We start from the raw sequence: 16,929 nt of genomic DNA, 5'->3' as shown, positions 1-16,929 counted from the left end.
CTCTTCCAGAGGACCTGGATGCAGACCCCAGCATTAAGGTGGTGGCTCACAATCACCCAAAACTGGAGTTTCAGGAGATCTGGGGCCTTTTGACATCTGCAGATACCAGGTACACAGGTGGTATACACATACATACAGAGAAAACACTTACACACAGAAAACAAATCCAAACAAAGGTTTTTAAGTTTTCCATCTGCTACAGAAGGGTACTGAATTAAATGAGTGAGTCATCCATCCTGTGTTAACGTGATCAACCCAGAGCATCTATTTTAACATCAGGTACTCCTTTGGTATAAAGTAAATGTCACTCCACTTGCAATTATACAGAATTGTAAAGAACAACAATAAAAACTGGGCTTAATCTTATAATAATAATTGTAAATAAAACAAAACATTATCCCAGGTGGTAGTGACGCATGCCTTTAATCCAGCCCATGGGAGAGAAGCAAGCAGAGCTCTGTAAATTCAAGGCCAGCCTGGTCTACAGAGCCCAGAGAAATCCTGTCTTTAAAAAAAAAAGAAAGAAAAAAAGAAAAGAAAAAGAGACAAAGAAAGAGAAAGGAAAAAAAAACCACTCCAATCACTCATATTTTTCCTTTTATCTTTAATTTTCTTAGGCTACCAAAGGAAATAGCTAAATTAAAATAACCGTAACATGTCACAAGCATCAGGAAACATACGAAAAGCACTAAGCAAAGAACAAAATCTAAATCCAATGATATTCAACCATTGAGCAGCATGCATTCCGCCAATATTTGTGTGCCTCCTCAACACCATTCCAGAAAACAGTGAATACCACTTAAATAGAACTAGGAATGGTGGATCTCACCTGTAATTTAGCACATGAGGCAAAAGAACAAACCTGGATATTAAAAAGCAAACACTGCAGTGACGGCATAAGTAATAAACAAGAGCACTAGGAGGAAAATGCAAGCAGGCAGGGTCCTTAGAGGGCCAAGAACCAATCAAACTGAACCTGTACCAGTCTAAAATCCCTGCACGTGGGAAATAGAGGTAAGAAGAGGACTTCACCTGTGCTACATAGCAAGTTTGATGACTGACTGTACTCCCAAACTGTAAGTCAAAATAAACCCCTCCTCAGTCACATTGTCAGGTATCCCATCTCAACAATAAGCAAAGCAACTAATACATTACTAAGTCAACCCCCTGTCAGGTTTGAAAATTTCCCCTCAAAAGTTGTGGGAAGAGCAGAACATGATGACACCTGCTTTTAACCTCACCACTGGAGAGGCAGAGGCAGTTTAATACCAATTTTTGGTCTACAAAGAGTTCTTGGTCTGCTACAGCTATATAAACCTTTGTCTCAAAGCAGGGAGGGGGTGAGAGAGACAGGGAAAAATGTTCCAAGTATAGATAGTTACAACACAAAGCTTCACAAGAAGCTCTAAACCCTTAAAGGAGGGTGCCCTAGCTGTCAAAGAGGCCTAATTAAAATCTGTCTGATATCACTTCAAAAGCAAGTGCTTGTCTCAGGTTGTGAGTAACTCAGGCACCTTCCAGCAACCACAGCATAACTGAAAAATAGAGTGGGTGGTGAAACAGCAACCAAAGCAAACACACAAACCTAAGAAATGGTAAGGCATTACAGCTCTTTGAACTTTGTTCCTCCTTACTTATATAGAATAATTCTATTCGTATTGTTTATGACAATTACTTTAGGAAATACTAAAAATAAATCCACTCCAAAGGGGGAGAGGGCCTATATAGAGTCAGTTTGCTATGATTGTAAAAAATACATGAAATAATTAACATTTTGTTTTGTTTCATTTTTATCCCCCAGCTGGGGATAATCAAACTTTTTTGGTTTGGGTCAGGTCTGGTGATGCTTTCGATTAAACCCAGCACTAAGACCACCCTGGTCTACAGAGAGTTCCATGAGCCAGAGCTACAAAGAGACCCTGTCCCAAAAAGACAAAAAAGGTTTTATTTGGCTCATGATTTGGGTATTTTAGTGCATAACTGGTTGGCTCTACAACCTTGAACCTATAGCAACACACCAAGAAAAACGTGGTGAAATAAAGTCTACTGAGAGAGACACCCAATGTCCTATAAACCCCCTTAGAAGACAAGCCTCCAGTGACTTAAAGATCTCCTAAAGCAGTGGTTCTCAACCTGTGGGTCATTTTAGCAAACCTCTTATCTCCAAAAATATTTACATTAAAATTCCTAACAGAAGCAAAATTACAGTTGCTAAGTAGCAACAAAAATAATTTTATGGTTGAAAGCGAACCATGTATCCTCAAGGAGACTCTAGGTTTGTTTTTCTCCCCTTCTCTCCCTAGTTCTTACCTCAGACAAGACCACATAACACTCCTATGGATATAATACCCACTGTTCTGAAAGCTCTAGCCTAAGAATGTATGCATAAGCCAGTAGTGTTAAGTTCAGTGATAGAGCACTTCCTTAGTAGCTGCTGAGCCCTGGGTTCCATTCCCAGAACTGCTTATAGAATATAGGTGGAAGGGTTGTTACCCATGAATCTACATTCCCTGCCATTCTACAAGCAGCTCTTGTTACCACAGTCATGGGTGGGGGAACACGGATAAAGTCAAAACTTTACTCAGCCAACTTCACCTGTACTAGCCTTACCAGTCCCGCCCTAGGTGAACAGGAAGGCCTCCGGATTTTTGCATTTGCTTTCCCCTGCCAAGAGAGCCTTCAGAGTTTCTCAACTGGAGAGCTACTCACCACCTTCTTTCAAAACTCAGACACATCCTGCCCTCTCCCTCACAGAAAGGGTTATTCCTGCTTCAACAGATTCCTCCAGAATTTGCCACATGAAACTGTAAAACTGAGTCACTGTGAAAACACATGGATCACGATTGTTCCAAAACAAGATCTTGCCATGAAGCCCTTACATGGCAATCCTCCTGCCTCAGTCTTCCACCAAAGTGATAAAAAGAGGATTGCAGGTGTGTGCCACCAAAACTAGCAAGTCAGCACTTAAAAACAAACAAACACTTGCCAGGTGGTGGTGGTGCACGCCTTTAAGTCCAACACTCTGGAAGCAGAGGGAGGTGGATTTCTGAGTTCTGAGGCCTAGCCTGGTCTACAGAGTAAGCTCCAGGACAGCCAGGACCACAGAAAAACAGTTAATACTGTTTAAAATTACAGTAGTGAAGGACAGGAGACTTTATTTTAATTCTCTCCTACTCTGTGGTTTCTAGGAATTCTAGTTGTCTAGTGTCTCTCTGGCCCACTGTCACTTTTCTGATTCAACTAAAATAACACTCTACCTAGATGCAAGGGCACATGCTAACAATCTTCCATGTTCAACTTGTATGACTCAAAACTGCTTTAGTTTTCATCTAGCAACACTGACATATAGAAATAAGAGGAAGACTGGCAAAAACCAACAGATTAAAAGTCCCACCTATCGCTGTGTTACCAGGGCTACTGTCATTAGCTGGGAAGCTTACCATCTCTCTAGCATCTTGCACCCCAGCAGATTTCTTTAATGAAGGTCTATATTTAAGTGAATACTTCCCAATGTTACTGACATTCAGCTTAACACCAAATAGTTTATGTAATAAAATAAATTCAGTAACACTACCTAGAAAACAGCCTTTATCTTTCACTAGTCTTAAATTAGTTTAAATTTTCCCAAGGGTTAGCATCTTCCATTTCCTTGAATTTCACCTCTTCCCAAAGGATCAAGCTCACATTTCATTTGACCATTTCTCTCTAAACTGACAGGTTCTTAAAGAATCATTTCAAAATCAGTGTAAGGCTTTTCTGAGAAAAAAATGAAGCCCGGGTCAATTAAAGTTTTTTTTTTTTTTTTTTAAAGGTGACATGATTACAGGAAACCTTTGTCAAATCCCCAGAAACAGAAAATCCCACAAGCCTTCTTGGTGATGTAACCTGCCTCTCCTTTTCAGTATCTGTGTTATTCATTCCCCAAAACTTTATAAACTATGATTAAGAGCCCAACTTAATAGTGAAGTGTGTAATATAATGAAATAGCCAAGGTAGTATAAGTAAGTGGTAATAATGTATCTTTACTTAGAAAGAAAGCCATGTATTGGAACCAATCACACAGGCAAATGGTCACTAGAAATGGACCACGCTGAATGTGTTTCCCGAGTTATAATGGTACTTCCAGCTTCAAGAACACTCTGCAGCTTAACCTGACTAATAATGCAGCACAAACTATATAACCTAATCTTACTCGGGTTTTCATCTCAAGTCTTCAATTCTGAAGTCAAATACTAATAAAATAATATAAACTAAAACAATAAAGTGTTTTCATGACAATAGAGTTCACTTATTTTGCCAACTTTAACAACACAAACTCAGAAAAAGACAGAAAAACACAGCTTTATATAACAGCAAGAAATCAAAATTAGATAATACAGAAATTAGCCTTTAAATTAGCAATTCAAAAATATACATTATAATACTAAGATTAAATTGGATTAATCATTATAAAATTCCAACACTAATTTAAATATTTTGTAATATCTTTTCAGTCTTTTTTAAAAATGGGGGCCCTCAGTGGTTTAGACCACTTGTTGTTCTTACAGTGGATTGGGTTCATTTCGTTCATTTCTCAGAACCACAGAGCAACTTACAATGTCCTTTTCTGACTTCTAATGGTAACAGGAACACACATGGTATACACACATATATACATGCAAGCAAAACACACAAACTAAAAAATGAATTTTAATGCTAAAAATGAAAGTTATATAAATTCCACAATTCCATTTCTTCTTTTAATAAATCAAGAATAAGGAATGGTAAAATCAAATTACACACTCACACTACTTGTTTCAAGTGATCAATTCTTGGTTACAAATGTTTAGTGCATCCAAAGTTGCCTAAGAATTCCATGTAGTGTAAGTTAAATCACAGTCAAAATGTAAGTTTGAGGAATGGGGGATGTGAGAGGGAACTGGGAGGAGAGAGGGGGCTGCCATCAAGCTGTTAAATAACTTTTATTTTTAAAAAGTGAGTTTTATTGTCAAGTAAATAAAAATGTATACTCATTTTGAGCTCCACTAGAAATAGCGTAGAAGGGCTGGAGAGATGGCTCAGCGGTTAAGAACACTGACTGCTCTTCCAGAGGTCCTAGGTTCAATTCCCAGCAACCACATGGGAAAAAATGTATTTCTTCTTGGGGGCGAGTTTTTGGTTTTTGATTGAGACTGGATTTCTCTATATAACCTTGGCTGTCCTAGAGCTTACTATGTAGACCAAGCTGGCCTGGAACTCAGATCAGCCTGCCTCAGCCTCCTGAGTGCTTTATTAAAAATAAGTACCACCATGGCTTGCCTAAAAATTTTAAAGCTATAACAAAAAGCTTACCTTGTAACCCAAATGTCCTTAAACGAATGAATAAATAATTAAAATGTGGTATACAGAATCCAGAGAGATGGTTCAAGGTACAAGCACTTGCCTCACAAGTCTTGCCATCTGAGTTCATGTACTAAGAAGTAAAAAGCCAGATGCAGAGGACAGGCAGATGGCACAACAATTAAAGTGCTTATCACCAAGCCTGGCAACCTAAGGCAAATTCCCATGAACCACATAATAGAAAGAGAGAACTAATTTCTACAAGTGATCCTTTAATCTCCGTATTTGTGCCATGGCCCACATATCCACAAAATAAATTAATGGAGGACTGAAGAGATAGCTCAGAAGCTAAGGCACTGACTAGTCTTACAGAGGGGGCACTGAGAACAGGCAGCTGACAACCACCTGTAAATACAGTTCTAGAGCCCTCTGTGGCTGCAGTAGATACCTGCATACAGTACCCATGCATACTGAACCCACACATACAGATAAAATTAATGACTGTAATAAATTATTTCAAGATGAACTGATGATCTGTCTGTAATCCCAGCAATCATACAGAGTGATGGAAGTGGAATCAATCACAGACCCACACTCCAAGGCAGCTATCTTAGAGTATAAAGCACAATAGCAACAACAGAGAGAGCCAGCCAACTGCCACCAAGCCTGATAATCTGAATTCAACTCTCAAAACTCTCACTTTGTAAAGGTAAACAGATTCCCATAATTTATTCTCCGATCTCCACATTCATATAAAATGCATGTATCCACACATATACCAAAAAAAATTAACATTTAAAAAAGGTGCAAGACAAGAACCAACTTTCAAAAGTTGTCCTCTGACCTATACACACACACACACACACACACACACACACACACACACACAATCACGCACGCACGAATCACACATCCATGAATACATATCATGTTCATATCACACATGCATACATACTACACAAACACATACATACAAATACAAAATATGGTACACATGTATAATGCAATGATACTCAATTTTAAAAGGCAAATTCTGGAAGGAAGACAGCATTATAGGGAACACCAATAATCCTACCCACCTAAACAACTATACTGGCAGAATCCATCTGATTTAACTACTTTGGAACATTTGAGGTCCTAAAGCCAGAGTTTGTGACACATGCCTTAAATCCCTGTGCTCAGTAGACCATAGTGTGGGATACACTGGGATACACTGACAAACTGTCTTGGAAAAGAATGAGGGAAAAAAAGTATATATACACTGAAACCTCCGGGGAAAGGCTTGGATCAATGCAGACTGGGCAAATTCTATTCCATTTTAGCTTTGCTTAGCAGCAAGACTCTACCCAACAGATTACCAAGTGGGCAAATAAGGGTCCTGCCCTCCAAATAACGAGAAATTGTATTCTTATTGCTAATTACTGCTTCTAATCAGGTGAGATTGAGAAACAGAAGAGCATTCACTGTTACACCTCTGCTAGTTCTCCAGCTAAATATAATTCCTCCCCAAATGTAATTAACCAACACCTTTCTTCCCTCCTACTTAATTTTTCTCTTAATTCTCTTCTGGGGAGACGGGGGTTTTAAAAAAATGTAAAAGCAATCAGAGGAAAGAGATGATTAGAATGTTACCCTCAGTGTTTTTACATATGGATTGAGGATGTTAGTCCGCAGTTGGTAGGACTGAGCATAGTATCATGACTAAAATCCCTAGCTAGTAACAGTACTGGGAAAGCTGAGGCAAGAGGATATTTAGTTCAAGGCAAGCCTTTGTCTTCAATAGGAGAGGGAGGGTCTAGTGAAAGGTCATTAAGATACAGGGATGCTGCCCTCAGTAAGGCACAAGTGCAAGTGTGTACATATATATATATTCTTATAAAAATGGTATAGATATACAACCAGCCAGGCATAGTAGTGCATGTCTAACCCTGCCTTCCTGTGGGCAGGACTGTTTGAGCTAGTGTGCCCACTTTTTTATGTGAGTGCCAAGAATTAGAACTCAGTCCCACAAGTTTGTGCAGCAACACTATCTCCTGAACCATCATCCCCTCAGCCAGCACTTAATGGGTACTATCTACTATCAACAAAGAAAGTCTGGTACCACAGGATGCAGGATGCTAAAAATAAACATCTTGACTTGAAGGACTTCTCCATCTAGCAGGGCAGCTAGCAAAATAAATTAAGATTTTTTTTTTATGAGTACACTGTAGTTGTCTTGAAATACATCAGAAGAATGTATCAAATCCCACTACAGATGGTTGTTAGCTACAATGTGGTTGCTGGGAATTTAATTCAGAACCTCAGGAAGAGCAGTCAGAGCTCTTAACTGCTGAGCCATCTCTTCAGCACTACTATCAGAATTTTAGGGTAAGTTAACATGGGAATATTTAAATTATAAACTTAATTAATCAGTTTACCCCTAAGAAAACCCACTTAATATAAATATAGCTTGTCCAGCACTGTATAAAAGAAAGACTATTAGCATTTTATCACATTGGAAGTGAAAATACCCTTTATACATCATCATCTTATGACAAAGTTCAAACTAAAGCTGAGTCTCATAAGAATAAAAATTCCAAAGATCATGATCATAATTCAGATAACAGACATATAATCAATAAAAAATTAGCAACAAGAAACAACTCATACATAAATCTAATCCTATTGTTTAACCTTTTAAATCTTTATATTGGAGGCTGGAGAGAGGTCCAGAGCCCTGACTGCTCTTTCAGAGGTCCTAAGTTCAATTCACAGCAACCATACGGTGGCTCACAACCATCTGTAATGGGATCCAATGCCCTGTCTAGTGTGTCTGAAGAAAGTGACAGTGTACTCACATATACGCAAAATAAGTAAATCTAAAATAAATAATAAAATTTACAAAAGAACTATATATTAAGGGCTGCAAAACTGGCTCAGTAGTTAAGAGCACTTGCTACTCACTCATTGAGGACCAGAGTTCAAATCCCAGCACCCACACTGCACATGTTAATTAACAATGCCTGTTAATTCCAGCTCCAAGGGATTAGACACCCTCTTCTGGCCTCTGGGAGCACCTACACTCACACAAGTATGCATACATTCTGGCATACACACAGATACACATATTTACACACGATTAAAATAAAGTATATTTTAAAAACTCTACTATAGAGTCAGGTGTGGCAGATGCCAATATGAGCACTTGGAAAACTAAAGCAGTAAGATAGTCATCGAGTCTGAGGTCAGCCTGAGCTAGAGAAAGTTTCAAAATAAAATAGAAAATGCAATACATTTTTAAACCTCAATGTCCAATGAACAGAGGTCAAGTGGCTAGAATAATAAAATTCCTGCCTCATAGTATCCAATTTAGCTGAGAGGGGTAGAAAGGAAACCCACAGAAGTAAGTTCCATGTCTTTGGATTTCATGACTAAACACCAAAAGCACAAATTGTACTTCATCAAAATTCAAAACTTTTTGAGCTAGGCAGCAGTAGCACATGCACTCAGGAAGCAGAGGCAGACTAGCTAACCTGAGTTTGAGGCCAGTCTGGTCTACAGAGAGTTCCAGGACAGCCGGGGCTACGAGGAGAAATCCTGTCTTGAAAAAAAAAGGAAAACAAAACACACATATGCACACACACAAACTTTTAAGCTGCGGCAACAGTGGTGCACATCTTTGACCCCAGCTCTCAAGAGTCAGAGGCAGTCAGATTTTGAGTTCAAAGCCACCCTGGTCTACAACTAGTTACATAGGTGGGGGTGGGCACAGGGTGCAATGGGACTTCTGTCTAACAAAGGAATACAATCATCACATGGAACCAGAAAGTTTTTACTAATTACTCCTCTGATAAGAGATTACCATACAGAATATTTTTATTTTTTAGTACTGGAGAAGCAGAGGCATGCAGATATCTAATAGGTAGAACCAGCCTAGTATACCTAAGGAGCTCCAGGATAACCAGGGCTACATAGAGAGACCCTGTCTCAAAACAAAAAATCCCAACAGCAACAAAATATATAAAAACTACAACTCAAGCACACCACCAAAAAAAAAAAAAAAGTTTTAAAGCTCAGGTTAGAGATTTGATCAGAGGTATTTATTACTCTGGCCTAGAACACCTAAGACCCTTAGGTTCAGTTCCCAATACCTACTACACAGTAACTCACAATGGTCTTTAACGCTTAGGACCTCTGGGCAGGAGACATAACTACATCAAAACTCTCTCAAAATACATATCACTTCTTTCGTGAAGACAGGTTCTAGAAACAGGCTGTATATATTATCTTAAGGGCCTAGGGGAGGAACTGGTGTGGTCTCGGTCATACATACAGCGCAAAGGTCATTTGGGCTGTTAGTCACCTCTGGTTCTGGTTCTGGAAGCTTGTCATACAGATAACACAAAGGACACCTGACAATTAGGCATCTCTTGGTCCTAACTGAGAGATTGAGAGAGCTCCCAGCCATATAGATAATACAAGGGCTGCACAGATTAGACACCTCTGGCCCTACTTGAGGGAGCTTGGTATGGCCTGGCCCTAAAGACAACACAAGAATCACCTAGTATTAGCTACCATCCCCAATCTTCTGGACAGAAAGCAGATTACACATCTTCTCCTTGAAAAAAAAAAAAAAACAAAAAAGCCCTGCATATATTTAGCATTCTTGGTTTCCCTAGTGCCATCTGTGAGCACAAGAACCTTTGTGCTGACAACAGAAACAACACCTTCTCCTGGCCCCATGGCACCAAGCATACACAGTACAGACATCCATGCAGGTAAACCACTGATAAACATAAAACTTAAACACTGACAAGAAAGGGAGGGAAGGAAGGAAGGAAGGAAGGAGGGGGGGGAGGAAGGAAGGAAGGAAGGAAGGAAACAAAAGGGAAAGAAACATAAAAATGGTCAAACAGAATGGTTAGCTTCCAGGAGAGAGGTAAATAAGAAACTACAGTTTAAGGAGTACAGAATTCACTTTGGACAGAAAAAATAGCTCTAGAGAACCAGGAAACATTTTCCATATTGTACCGTACTTAAATATGCCTGTAATTAAACTTAAGTTTAAAACAACTCCAGTGTGTTGAATGAATTTTCTTCTTGTTCATGTTACTAGATTGTTACTCTGTCAGCCCTGGTGGCACAAAGACACTCATTGGTTTCCCTGGAATTGGCAGAGATTTCATAATAATGTGCATTTACTTAAAGTCAATGAGCATGCACACACACAAAAGTTTAAATGGCAACTTATGTTGTGTGCATCTTACCACAAAAAAAAAAAAAATTAGTTCACTCATTTATCTTTACAAGTTTTAAGATTTTTTGATCCATTCTGCAGTGGTAGGGGAGTGTCATTCAGTTTCTGAAGGGGTATAGAAACAAGTATTACAAAGCATTCCAACAAAACAGACAAAGATCCAGGGTGGGATACAAAGGACGGGAAACGATTTACAACAGAAAATCAGTCTGGTAGCCAAGGATGTAGCTCAGTTAGTGAGTGATTATCTAGCATTAAAAGAGGTCCAGGGCTAATCCCCAATACCACATACACCTGATGGTGAACCCTGTAATTCCAACACTCAGGTCAAGTTTCAGAGGTCCAAGGTCATCTGGGGCTACATAACAAGCCAAGACCATTCAGGGCTGTATGAGACACTGTCTCAAAAATAAGAACTCAAAGCGGCCAAATGGCTCACTGGGTAAAGGCACTAATAGAACTGAAAATTTGAGTCAGATGCCCAGGAATCACATGGGAGAAGGAGAGAACCAATTCACAAGAGCTATCCTGTATCTTCACTTGTGCATACACGTGTGTGAGTACACGTATGTAAATATTCTTATGAAAAATATTTTGTTCTGAAACAGACTCTTACTATAGAGCTTTAGCTGGCCTATATCAGGTTGGCTTTGAACTCAATTCTGCCTCTCCGCACCAACCACTGCCTGCCCCAAAAATAAAATTAATGAAAGTAAATTAGTCTGAAATTTTAAGTAAAAGCCAGAATTTAGAAGATCTTGAACGCAACCATAGACTAACCAGCACAATTACACAGCAACATTAGGTTTCAAAAATAAGTGTGGGAACTCTGGGCTGCCAAGATGGTTGCTCAGCAGTAAAGATGCCGGCCAGTCTACCTAACCTCACTGGATCACTGGGACCCACGTATGTATTCGAAGAAAAAGTTGTCCTCTGACCACCACACTTGTGCACACACAAACACAAAATAATAAAACACGAACTTTCTAAAGGGGCTTTCTTTTTTTTTTTTTTTTTTTTTTTTTTGGAAACTTTTAAGAGCTCAATCACCCTAAGCAGCACAGTATGACCTGGTTTCAAAACACATGGACAGAAGGGCAAATAAAGTCAAGGGATACTACGCTGTGCTGTTTTTTAGTGGATATACATAGTGTTCACTGTATGAATTCAGTGAACAAATGATCCTAACTTGACCACTTTTCTCCAGTTATACTTCAATTTTGAAAAGGTTTACTATAAAATATAAAGCCTTAAACTAGGAGTGGTGGCATAGGCCTTTGATCCTGGCACTGGGAAGCAGAAGCAGGTGGATCTGTGAATCTGAGGCAAGCCTGGTCTACTTAGAATTATTACACAGCCAGAACTGCATGGAGAAGAGACCCTGTCTCAAAAACTTTATTACCCCCACACATACACTTCCCAGAAGTCATCCACAGAAAACATTTACCAAACAGTGTAAAAGATGTAATATAGAAGCTGTGTAAGATACCAAAGCACTGAGCGCCAAGAGAAAATCCAGAGGTTTCAAAAAATAAGTTTGCTGAGTAATTAAGAGAAAGCAACATGGTCCAGAAGGAACCCCCACAGGAGTACCTTTATTTTATTCCTCAGGCTGCTTACACCTATTACGCATCCTATTCCTTCATCCTGTCTAGGTTCATCACACCTCCAACAAGCAGGGGTAGCTGGACTATCACTAATTTGACGTTCTTTAAAGTTACAAGACATGAGGAAACCAGTGTGGGTCAGCAGAGAAACTGCACTCAAAATAAGGAACTGGATGTTCGCAGCGAAGGTTGGTGACAGAGGTGGGGGTGCGCAGCTCAAATAGAGCTCTTGCCTAGCATGCACAGGGCTCTAGAGGTTTGTTCTCCAATACCACAGAGGTGGGGGGTGGGGTTTGATGAGAAAAGGCACAAGGCAGAGAGTGATACTCAACTAGGAGGGACAAAAAAACAACCACCCTTCATCTCTGATCACTATATAAAATGTTTCTGATGGGAATGGAGATGGTCCCACATAACTGGTGCTGGAAACCAATATATTCGGTTAGAATCATATGCAAGAAAAGGAGGGGTTGAAAACTACAGCGGAGAAGGGAGAGGACAGAATAATATCAAGATTCCACCTAAATGCCCTTGTAGGTTTTCCCCTATTCCTTCTGTCGAATTACTTCAACTCATGCTTCATCCAGTTCAAAAGCCACCACCTTCCAGAACGTTCAGACTTCCATGTTCCCACCAGCTTGTTTGCATTCACACAAAATATGACCCAGAGAGGTGTGATGGCATACAGCTGAACCCCAACACTCAGGAAGTTTAAGCTAGTTTAGGACTTCACAGTGAGATCCAGAATGGAATTTTTAAAAAAAGATATGACACTAGAGAAGCTTCCAGGCCTCAAAGAGAATTTTTAAAACCTGTTTGGGCTGGAAAGATGGCTCAGTGGTTATGAGCACTGACTGCTCTTCCAGAGGTCCTGAGTTCAAATCCCAGCAACCACATGGTGGCTCACAACCATCTGTAATGAGATGTGATGACCTCTTCGAGTGTGTCCGAAGAACAGCAACAGTGTATTTATATATAAAAAAATAAATAAATCTAAAATTTAAAAAAAAAAAAACCTGTTTGCTTGTTTAGCTTGGTTTAAGTCAGGAAGGATGAACAATTAAACAGAAGCCACGAATTATTTCCCCACTCAACCCTTTTGTAAAACAAAACAAATTCCATTTCTTAAGGTAACATTCACCAGCAGTGTCTTTAAAAACCAACGCTAAACACGAAATAGCCTTCTTAAAACACCTAAAAGATGCAATACAATGATGAAACAGATTTACATCTTAAATTATGGTAAATTCCATGCACGCGCGCGCGCGCGCACACACACACACACACATTTAAAATAAAACCAAATGTTATGAAGGCACAGAACGTAAGAGTATCGATCCTCGATTCGAGCCAACCGCTCCCTGAATTATTGGGGTAGCCACTGCTTGAAAACCAAGGTTACGAATCCAGTCAACAACATCCCCGCCCCCCAAGTTCTACACACACATTAACAAGTTCCTTTTAAAGTCGAAAGGCGGGTCATTGACATCGCAAGTCTGCGAAGCCCGCCCTCGGGAAGCTGAGGCAAGGTGACTGGGCGATCCAGGCCAGCCTGGGCTACTTAACAAGACTCGCTCTCAGTTACCCAACGTCAGTAACTCTAAAGCCACTCCTGAAAACTAGGAGTATGTCAGTCAGGTTTCGCAGCAAAAGAGGCTAAATAATTTTTAGGTTAAAAAAAAAAATTAAACTCCTTGCCACAAGTCCACGGGTGTGGCGCACCTTAAGGACAAGAGCGCTGGAGAACAGGAAGCTACGACTCCCATTCCCCGTGGGTCGAGCTGGAATGTCCGCTCCTCCGACCTCTGGTCCCGCAAACGCCCAAGTTTCAGCAGCGGGGAGGGGGAGGGGAGTGGCCGGCACAAATCCTGAAAACAATCGCGTCCCTGAAACACCCCACTGCCCGACCGCCAGGGACACCCCGCGGTTGTCCCTCAGTGAGGGAGGCGGCCTGAGGCGCGACGCCGGTCCCGCGCGCGCTCCCTGCTCCAGGAACAAAGTTTAGCAAGAGGGAGAAAGTTTTCCAAGGAAGCGCCCCGGCGCTCGCCCCGCTTCCCGAGCGTCGGGCTCCGCCCGCCCAGGCCCAGGCTGCTCCGGGAAGCCGCCCGAGCCCGACGCTCTAGGGCGGCGGCAGCCGAGAGCCCGCGCCGGACACCCCGAACCCCAGCTCGAGGAGACCCGCGCCCCACCAGGGGGCCCCGCGCGCCCCGAGGGAAGGTACGGAGAGTTACCTGCGGCGAACGGGACAAGCTCGGAACGACTCCTGAGGCGCCAAGCCGACGGCCGCCGCTTTGTCTCCCGCCCGTCCGGCTCCCAGGAGGAAATGGGCCGCCCTGCGCCCCCGCCCCCGGCCCGCCCCGCGCCGCGCCGCGCCTGCCCTTCCCGGCACCTCCCTCCGCGCGCTCTTCCCTGCGCCTCCCGCGGCCTCCACGCCGCTGGTCCCAGGCCTGGTGCCGCCGGCGCTTTCTAGGGAGAGCCTCCCACCCCGAAGGTAGCCTGGCAACTCCAGGCCGGGACCCCCAGAAGTCCTTTTTGTATGGCCTTTGGGCACGCAGACCCGGACCCCCGACGGGAAGGAGGGGCGGAGACTCGGGGAACAGCCTGGGGCGGGGAAAGGCGGGAGGACGGCAGGTGAGTCACCGCTCCCGGCTCAGGTGAGTCTCAGGGCGCGGCCCCGGAAGGCCCCGCCCCGTCCGGCTCCCGGGGACCTGCGCAGCGACGCGGGGTTCTCCGGGACGCTCTGCTGTGGCCGAGCGCCCTACACCCTAGTCCAAGGCGCCCAGAAAAGGGGGCAGCCTTCTGCTTTGCTTTACTAGAGGAGAGACACCAAGTAAAAGTTCCACCTCTCCGGGCACAGTGGAACGGGGACCTCAGGACCTGTTTTGGGGTTTTTTTTGTTTTTGTTTTTGTTTTTTGTTTTTGCTATTTCATTTTTGAAGTAGGGACTTACATAGCTCAGACCGATTTCGAACTGGCTGTGTAAGCAAGAGTAACCTAAAAACTTCTTTTATTATTATTAATTTCGGTGTTCTAGGGGCAGAGGCAGGCCGATCTTGGTTTTTTAACTTGTGTGGAAATCAGGACTTGTGGTTTCTCTTTCACTATATGGATCCTGGGGATTGAATTTACCCAAGTGCCAATTTACCCTAAACTCCTAATTCTCCTGCACACCCCCGCAACTGCCGAGATTATATGTCTGAGCCATTACACCTGGTCTTTTAGGGACTCTTAAAGAGTGGGCAAATGAGAGAGATGGCTCCGTAAGTAAAGGTGTTTGCCACTCTATCAACAGCGCTAGCCTGACAAGCTGGGTTGTGGAAAGACAGAATGAAGGCCACAGACTTGTCCTCTGACCACACTGGTACCGATGGCATATCCACCCTCGTCCATATCGCAGGCACACACACAGCTAGTAATAATAGTAATAAGAAAATGAAATAGCTTTTAATTTTAAGAAAAGAGAATTGGAGGCGTCTCGGTGATAAAGTGCTTGCCTAGTTTGTTCTGGATTTAATCTTCAGCACTACAAAAAGAAAAGAAAAAAAATGACATACCTTCACAAGGCCATTTTTGTCCAACCACTCTATTCTGTTTCTAGCTTTGAGGTTTTGCCTCCCATAGTCCTCTCTGACTAGAGCGTCTATGGTTTTCCCCTTGCTTCACTTGGCTGTGTCAGAAAACAATAAATATTTGTTTGGCCTAGCTACCAGTACTTGGGAGGCTAAGGCAAGACTCAAGGATCACCACTAGGAAGAACCTTTGTCAAAAGGGGGGTTGTCTTTATATGTTTGCTTGAAGTAGTAATAAAACAGTCTATTGGCTCCAAACTTTTTTATAAAAACAAAAGAACCTGCCCTGGAGAGGCAGAGGAGTCTTTAAGTTTGAGGATAGCCTAGTCTACAGAATGAGTTCCAGGATAGTCAGAACTAAACAGGAAAACTCTTGTCTTGAAAAAAAAATTTTTTTTTAAATAGGCTAGTGGGATGACGCAGTGGATAAAGGCTCTTGCCCAACCATATGACCTGAGTTCAATCCCCAGGACCTACATGGAAGAAGGACAGAACTGATTCCCAGAGGTTGTCCTCTGACCCCTACATAAGCACCATGGCATTTATGCACACTCGTGCACACACAAATAAATGTTAAAGGAATTGAAAGAACTTGTGGTATGTGCCTGTAATCAGCACCCACAAGACTTGAGGAAGGAGGATCGCTGTAAGTTTATGGTCACATAGTACAGGCCACATGGTAAGATAAATCTAGTTTAAGTAAGTAAATCAATAAACAAGAAAAAATATTGTGAAGGGATTTTGGATTCATGAAGCTTTAAGATGCACTGTGTCCTGGAACCCAGTGGCTATCTTTTTCTATGTGTTGTCAAGCCATTCATGATGGCCTTATCTAGACTTGATGAAAATATACTGACAAGTCCAGAATTACGTTAGCACCTTATATCGTGTGCCTGAATTTGAGACTTAGTATATTTCAGATCTCTGTTTGATATCTCTTTCTGTTTGGCTTCTGATAGGTATGTCAAACTTACATAAGCACATATCTAAAACTGCTTTCCTGATATCTCTCCAGACTTACTCTTTACAGCAGGGGCCATTGCCTTAGTTAGAAACTCTAATCCAAAAACCTTGAAGTTGGGACTGGAGAGGTGGCTCATCAGTTAAGAGCATTTGTTGCTCTTACAGAGGCCTACTTTTGGGGCCCAACATCCATTCATACATATAAAATAAAAAATTGTTTTTAATCTTGCAATTA

The 16,929-nt window shown here is 41.8% G+C and overlaps 1 protein-coding gene across 1 annotated transcript in view; it reads right to left on the bottom strand.

The window, feature by feature from the left end:
* Positions 1-14,473, bottom strand: part of CTNNA1 (catenin alpha 1) — a 127,085-nt gene extending 112,612 nt beyond the window's left edge. The window contains exon 1 of the mRNA XM_080920282.1: positions 14,394-14,473. The gene's annotated coding sequence lies outside the window, so the exon portion shown is untranslated. The remainder of the gene's footprint in view (positions 1-14,393) is intronic.
* Between the last annotated feature and the right edge of the window lie 2,456 nt (positions 14,474-16,929).

This window comes from Micromys minutus (assembly GCF_963924665.1).
Source record: "Micromys minutus genome assembly, chromosome: 8".
Lineage (NCBI taxonomy): Eukaryota > Metazoa > Chordata > Mammalia > Rodentia > Muridae > Micromys > Micromys minutus.
This window is presented reverse-complemented; position numbering and strand designations above follow the sequence as displayed.